This window comes from Bos indicus x Bos taurus, chromosome 15 (assembly GCF_003369695.1).
Source record: "Bos indicus x Bos taurus breed Angus x Brahman F1 hybrid chromosome 15, Bos_hybrid_MaternalHap_v2.0, whole genome shotgun sequence".
Classification (NCBI taxonomy): Eukaryota; Metazoa; Chordata; class Mammalia; order Artiodactyla; family Bovidae; genus Bos; species Bos indicus x Bos taurus.
Genome location: NC_040090.1, coordinates 32,741,999 through 32,749,301, shown reverse-complemented (window position 1 = coordinate 32,749,301; position 7,303 = coordinate 32,741,999). Strand labels below are relative to the sequence as shown.

The window sequence follows — 7,303 nt, the reverse complement described above, 5'->3', positions numbered from 1 at the left end:
CACTCACCAGCCCACTTCTAGGGGCCCTATGTGACGTCACTACCCCCTCCCAGCCAACCGCAGCGACGAGGGGCAGCACTCCATGTCCCTCCTTACCGCCCTTCCCCTTTTCTCCCCCTAATTCCTTCGGTCCCGCCTCTTCCCCTCTCCTAGTCTCCCAAAGACAGCCCTCACGTTCGGTTTCAAAAGACCCGTGGTCCAATGAATAACAGGGCGGATGTAGAGTGGCGGCGGCGTCTGCCAATGCGCAGACTGCGAGGGCGGAGCGCTAGCAGCGAGCCTCTGACGGAGGGCGGCGTGTGACGCAGTCGGGCCCTCTACGCGCTGCGCCCGGAGCGGCGGTCGGTGGTGGCGGCGGCGGCGGCGGCGGCGGCGACGGTTTCGTGGCGGCCGCGCGCTGCTCTCTGAGCGGCGGGTGGTGGTCCGGCCTAGGCCCTCACTCCTGACACTTCCCCTCCCCCACCGCACCGGGGTAAGTCGGGAGCAGGGGTGGTGAAGGCCGGAGTCCGGCAGGCTCCTCCTCCACTCTGGGAGGGCGGGTGCGCGGGGCGTCCCAGGCCCTCTCCGCGCCCGAGCCTCGCGCCCTAGCGCGCACCTTCTGCCCTGAGGGAGGGGGCGGGGCCCGCAACCTGCGGGCCCAGAGGCCTGGCCCTTCTAGCTCTGAGGAGGGATCGTTCTCTGTGGGTTCTGGGCCTGGGGGTCTCGCGTTGAAGCCTCCCTTTAGTGAGCGTTTCTCTAGCAGGTTGTACTCATTCATTTGCCCGTCAGTGATTAGGTGGGCAGGCCCTTGGCGGGGGCAGCGCCTTGAGACCCTGAGGGACGGTTTCCTCAGCACTTCACTGATCATCGTGCGGGATTGGGCTTTATTTGCTTTGGCTTCTCCAAGGGGAAATTTGCAACCCCAGGGGAGGGTGAGTGGGTCGGGAGTTTGTGAGCTTATTAAAACTGTATCTGAGAATTAAGGTCATTTAATGGAGTGAAACCGTACTTTTTGTTTTCCCACGTGTCCCACATAAAGTTAGACGAGAAACAGGGTGAGGTTTCTGGATTACTTATTTTAGCCATAAGGACCTTGGAAATTAAGTCAATTCTCCTACCCTATATCACGTGCAAGTTTCACAGGTGGAGAAGCTGAGGCCCAGAGAAGAAACAGTACTAGAAAGTGCCAGAAATTTTTCTACTATACTGCCCTCCCTGGGCGTTCTAGCCCCCCATTACTGAGAATTCCCTTTAGAAAAGTGGAGGGGTTAAGATTGTGACATTGAGTAGTTGGAAGCAGAAACCTAGTTTTCAGTATCGTTTCCGATTTGGTTGCTACCCGCCCAGTTCACCTTAAGGCAAACGCTTCGTTAGTGGAACCCTAGACTAGACCATGAGAACTAAACTTAAAAGTTGAAGAACATCAGGGGTATCATGTATTGGGAATGAATTGATAAGGCTACATATTAGTGGCTAGTTCCCTGATCTAGGTCTGAAATTTTTATTTGTGTCAGCTGCTGAGGATTCAGAAGAAAGGGTCCAGTTAGTGAGCTACAGTAGAGTTGAAATAGAAAACAGGAAATATAGACAAAACTTAGAAAGATACACAGCAGTCATTTGGTACTTCTTGTATCTTGGGACTCATAACTCCTCTCTTACGGAATTTGAAAACAGAATAAGGTGAGAAAATTAAACTATTTTGGGAGAAGAAGCTAGGGAAGAAAGAAGAGAGCAATGATCATTCCCTGTGATAGTCTTATAAATTCAGAAAGAAACACTTGTTAGACAGATGGTGTGTTTGGAACTTGTTGAAGAAGTTTAGATATATAGAAAACAAACCAGAAGTTGGACAGGAAGGAGGTTCTAGGAAATACTTTTGGTAAATTTATTTTTTGACTCGTCACTTTCCTCTTGTTTTGATGACGGAGCAAAAATTGAGAAATGTAGTATCTAAGAGCGGGAGAAAACTGTAGTCTTAATACTAAGGGGTGAACACAGGGTGTGTTTTCTGTGCCATTTTCTCTTTTGGGAAGCCTCTCCCGGCATTCTTTCCCCTGCAGCCTTCTATAACACTTATTTGATACTTCTGTTTATGACACCAGTCATTTTGTATTTCAGCTGTGTCTTTTTATTAGACTGGTAAAAAATTTTTTGTCTTGTATTCAGTTTGCTTTTCACATAGTAGGCCCTCAGTAAGTGTGCTTGTCTGAATGGATAAACAAATTGGAGGAGTTAAGCCTAAAAATAGTGTATAAAGAGGCTAGGTATTTGTGTACTCCTGAAATACCAGGCCCAGATAAGAGGACCCATACCGTTTGTGTGTTACGTTGTACTTTGATATCTGACTATTCATGTCCACTTGCTCCTAGACAGCTAATAACAAGCACAACTTTTAGGGAACTGAAGTCATAGCTTGGAAATGTTACTTCCTTGTGATATTTTTACAGTAGCAAGTAACCTTAGGAATGGAGAAGGCAATGGCACCCCACTCCAGTACTCTTGCCTGGAAAATCCTATGGATGGAGGAGCCTGGTAGGCTGCTGTCCATGGGGTCACGAAGAGTAGGACACGACTAAGCAACTTCACTTTCACTTTTCACTTTCACGCATTGGAGAAGGAAATGGCAACCCACTCCAGTGTTCTTGCCTGGAGAATCCCAGGGATGGGGGAGCCTGGTGGGCTGCAGTCTGTGGGGTTGCACAGAGTTGGACACGACTGAAGCGACTTAGCAGCAGCAGCAGCAACCTTAGGAAGGGGTAGTAATACTGATGTTTAATTTCCAGTAAATATCACATCTGTAATTATGCAATCTGTTCAAAGCTTAAGGGAATAAGAAATTGAGAGATTTAACAATAGGTATTAGAGACAAAGTATATAAACAACGTTTCTTGAGAATTTGGCACATTCTGTGTGTTTAGAATTGAACCTAAGTATTTTTCATTTATGTATTGTATTTTACCCATTAGATACTCATAACACCCCCTCCCCAAGATTTAACAATCAAGAATGTCTTCAAACGTTGTCAAATGTTACTTAGGAGGCAAAACTGCCCCTCAGTGAGACTGCTGCTCTACAGAGAACGTTCCCAATATTTCAGTAAAAAATCTTACCTTTATCATACTTTGTCTATGTTTGTGGAGTCAGCTAATAAGTTGTATTTGGTTGAGATATCCTTGAAAACCCTTAAATTGTCAAAATCTGGGATGGGAAGCTAAAAAGAATACTAGAGTTGCTTCCTTTAGTTTCTCATTTCATGTCTGTGGTAGCCTCCCTTTCTCTGGAATAGGAGAAATTAGAGTCCTGTTTGAAAGGGGATAGGTCATTGGGTAAATAGAGCAATATTTATTTCATTTTTTGTGGAAGAAGCCAAAAGAGCTTGTACTTGAATTGATACAATTAAATGGGATGCTATATCTGGTCCTAAGAGTGAAGCTGGGAGGTAGTAGGGTGAGTTGGAAGATGTGAAACTGGAGTCAGACGATTAGAAGGGGGCCCTAACAGTTCAAGTTTGAGGTCTTGGGACTTCTTTATATTTTTAAGAATCATTGCAGACTCCAAACAGCTTTTGTTTATGTGGCTTAGTATTTACTGTACTGGAAACAGACCAATTTTGAAAAGATTTATTGATTTAAATAATAAATTATTTTGCTAATATAAATAACTTTATGAAAAGTTACTAAAAAATTTTGTGATAAAAGTGGCATTGTTTTGCATTTTTGCAAATCTTTTTAATGTCTGGCTTAACAGAAGACCACTGAATTTGCAGATTTTATGCATTCAGATGGTTGGTATGTTATTTTAGTTGAAGTATGTGACGAAAATCCAGCCTCATACAGGTCCATAGTAATTGGAAAAGGGAGGAATGATTTATTATTTTATTTATTTATTGGCTGCACTGGGTGGCATGTGGGATCTTAGCTCCCTGACCAGGGATCAAACCTGTGCCCCCTACAGTGGGAGTGTGGAGTCTTAACCATTGGACCGTCAGGGAAGTCCTGGAAAAAGTGCTTTAATAACCTTTTCACATAATTGTAGATTTCTCCTTTGACACTACACTCAAACCTGAACATGTGTACAATGTTTACATTAAAATTCATTGGTCTGTCTTGCACTTCGAATGGGTGTTTACCCGAGCATGATATTATGACATCATATATTGGAATGATGGAATTAGGAATCACTGGGCTTCCCAGGTGGCTCAGTGGTAAAGATTCTGCCTGCCAATGCAGGAGATGCGGTTTCAATCCCTGGGTCAGCAATGTCCCCTGGAGAAGGAAATGGCAACCCACTCCAGTATCCTTACCTGGAAAATCTCAGGGACAGGAGACTAGCAGGCTACAGTCCATGGAATTGCAAAAGAGTCAGACATGACTGAGGGACTAAACGACAACAAGGGAATCATCGATTCACTGAGTCATGGAGCTATTCCAAATGTTGACAGATTTACGGTTGTTCATATTGCCACACATTTCATCAGATAAGTCTTTTAAAAATTGGGAAGCTAACAAGCTCGTAGTGGTGTACACAGGTTTTCAAGATTCCAGTTTTTGCTTCAAATCTTAAGTAAACATAGTTTGTCATTTATTCTTTGAAATGAAAATGTTGTTCCATGAAGAAAAATCTGTTGGTTCCACTTTGTATTCACAAGTAATCACCCAACTGTTTTTCATTGGGGCAGCCCTTATAGTTCAACATGTAGAAGTGCTTTTGAGTATTTCCCACTTCATCCCCCAGAATAATTGCACACATTATTGAAAAGATGTGGCCTGAAATGTTGAGTTAATACAGTCAATAATTTACTGCTCTATCAAGGACATTCAGGAGAAGGAAATGGCAACCCACTCCAATGTTCTTGCCTCGAGAATCCCAGGGAAGGGGGAGCCTGGTGGGCTGCCGTCTATGGGGTCACACAGAGTCGGACACGACTGCAGCGACTTAGCAGCAAGGACATTCAAGCGCATAGGTTTTTATGTTTTATGTGCTGTAAGTGAGTGGCAGTGAAGAATCCAGTGACTCTACAGTTTGGGGCCAGTGTTTTATGTTCAGTTCTAGCAGTTTTATATACCATTAGATGCAGAGGTCAGTACAGTTTTTGGTTTTTAATATATATATTTTTTAATCTTTTGGCTGTGGGGCATGTGGGATTTTAGTTCCCTGTCCAGGGATCAAATGTGCACCCCCTGCATTATCAGCACAGAGTCTTAACCACTGGACCACTACGGACATCCCAGCACAGTTTTTTCAAAAAGACAAATAATGTCTTAGGATTATTATAAAAATAGCTTTTACTTCATGGGCCCCCTGAAGAAGGTTTTGGGGACTTCTAGGAGCCTTGAGAACCACTAATCTAAGACAGTGATTTTTCACACTTGGTTCATACAGCCATAAGTTTCTTTGAAAGTGTTCACTGATGAGGTTCTGTTGTGTCCCCATCCCTCTTTACTTCACCAGAACAGCTTTTGTGCTCTCTGTTTTATGAAAGGCACTTCTGATCAAGGGGAATATAATTGCCTGAATTAGCCTGTTCAGGAAGAAAACAATTCATCCTTCATGAGTGTGTATCAGAATCACTCATCACTTCACACCTTTGTTTAGACTACTTCCATGTACTTCTTTTACACAAAGATTACTAGTATCTGCACACATAACTTTCTTGCTAGATGGAATAAGCTTAAGAAATAGGCAAATGATTTTGTAAATTAAAAAGACGTGAGGATTTCCCTGGTGATCCAGTGGTTAAGAATCCACCTGCCAGTGCAGGGGACACTAGATTCGATCCTTGGTTCAGGAAGATTCCACATGCTTTGTAGCAGCTAAGCCCTTAGCCACAGCCGCTGAGCCCATATACTGTAGAGCCCATGCTCTGCAGCTCTGCAACAAGAGAAACCACTGCAATGAGAAGAGTAGCCCCTGTACACTGCAGCTAGAGAGAACTCTTGGGCAGCAACAAAGACCCAGCATGGCCAAACGTAAATAAATACATAAAATTTATATATTAACGTGAGTAGTTAGAAATGAGGCTGCAAATGTGAGATGAGCAGAAGTGAATGAATAATCGGAGTGCCCTCAGTATATTGTTTGGGGAGGTAATTGTTTTAATTTTTGCTGTGGTGCTTCACAGTTGTTTTAAATGGTCAGTAGGTGACACCAACAGTATTGGGAAATAAGTCATATTATGTATGGAGTTCTGGCTTGGCACTGATCAATCAAAGTTTGAGTGATTGATTTTATAATTTAAAATATTGTAAAACTAGACTGAAATCTGCTCTTGAGGAGCTCTAGTTCGAGGCATCTTTGTTCTAATAATCCTTTGGCGTAGGCTGTATAAGCCCTACCATTCAGGTATAGAAATTGAGATCTGAGGTTGAATATCATAACTACAATTACAGAGTAGCAAGTAGCAGCAGTTTTTTATTCCTTCTTTACCTTTTTATTTTGACTTAATTTTAGATTCACAGAGAATTAATTGCAAGCATACTAAATGGCAGAGAGTTTTAAATACAGATTTGTCTCTAAGACTAATGTACTCTTCACTACTTCAGTTTGTAAAATGAGTTGTTAAGGGGATGAAAAATGCTACTCAGCACTATGAAGAAGGAGCTTTATTAGGTACTCTGGATTATTTTAAATTAGTTTTGCACACTAATGGGAGAAATTGAGGGAAATCACAATACTTTTGACTAGGGCAGCAAACAGCTTACACACTCAAGCAGCAGGTATGACAGCAAATATATTGCATAACTAAAAACAGCTGGGAGGCATTAGTTTATGTAATCAGGGTGGGGAAGGGGAAGTATTTTTATACTGATAGGAGTCTGAAGGGTGTAATCTGGGACTGTCATGTTGAGGCAGGTGAGGCTTGAGTAGCAATTTTTAGAAAGAGAAGGGGACATAGTTGTTAGAAAATGTTATAACAAAAGGTATGGAGAAGGAAATGGCAAGCCACGCCAGTATTCTTGCCTGGGAAATCCCCTGGACAGAGGAGCCTGATGGGCTACAGTCCATGGGGTCACAGAAGAGTCCAACACGACTGAGTGACTAAAAACAACAGCAGCAAAGGGTATGGCTTGATCTGGGGATCAGTTACAAGGAGACTAAAACAAGAGAATAGTGAGTGGTTTTGCTGGGATATGTTATTAGGTGATTAAGAATAAGCCAATCTGTTTTACCTGAAGCTCTTACCAACTCCCATCCCTCCTCTCCCACCCAAGGCAAAAATTAGCAGTCATTCAATTCAGTTTTCTGTGGATGATAATTTCTGTCTTTTTTAGTACTTCTGTGAAGATGAGAGACTGTATGAAAAAGTACTTTGTAAACTAAAGTA

At 42.9% G+C, this 7,303-nt stretch overlaps 1 protein-coding gene across 3 annotated transcripts in view; it reads left to right on the top strand.

Moving 5' to 3' along the window:
- Positions 1-301: 301 nt before the first annotated feature.
- Positions 302-7,303, top strand: part of NUP98 (nucleoporin 98) — an 86,766-nt gene continuing 79,764 nt past the window's right edge. For 2 of the 3 annotated variants that reach the window (XM_027563054.1, XM_027563051.1), the window contains exon 1: positions 312-472. The gene's annotated coding sequence lies outside the window, so the exon portion shown is untranslated. Of the gene's footprint in view, positions 473-7,303 lie in introns of all 3 variants that reach the window. The other variant, XM_027563053.1, reaches the window with a different exon arrangement.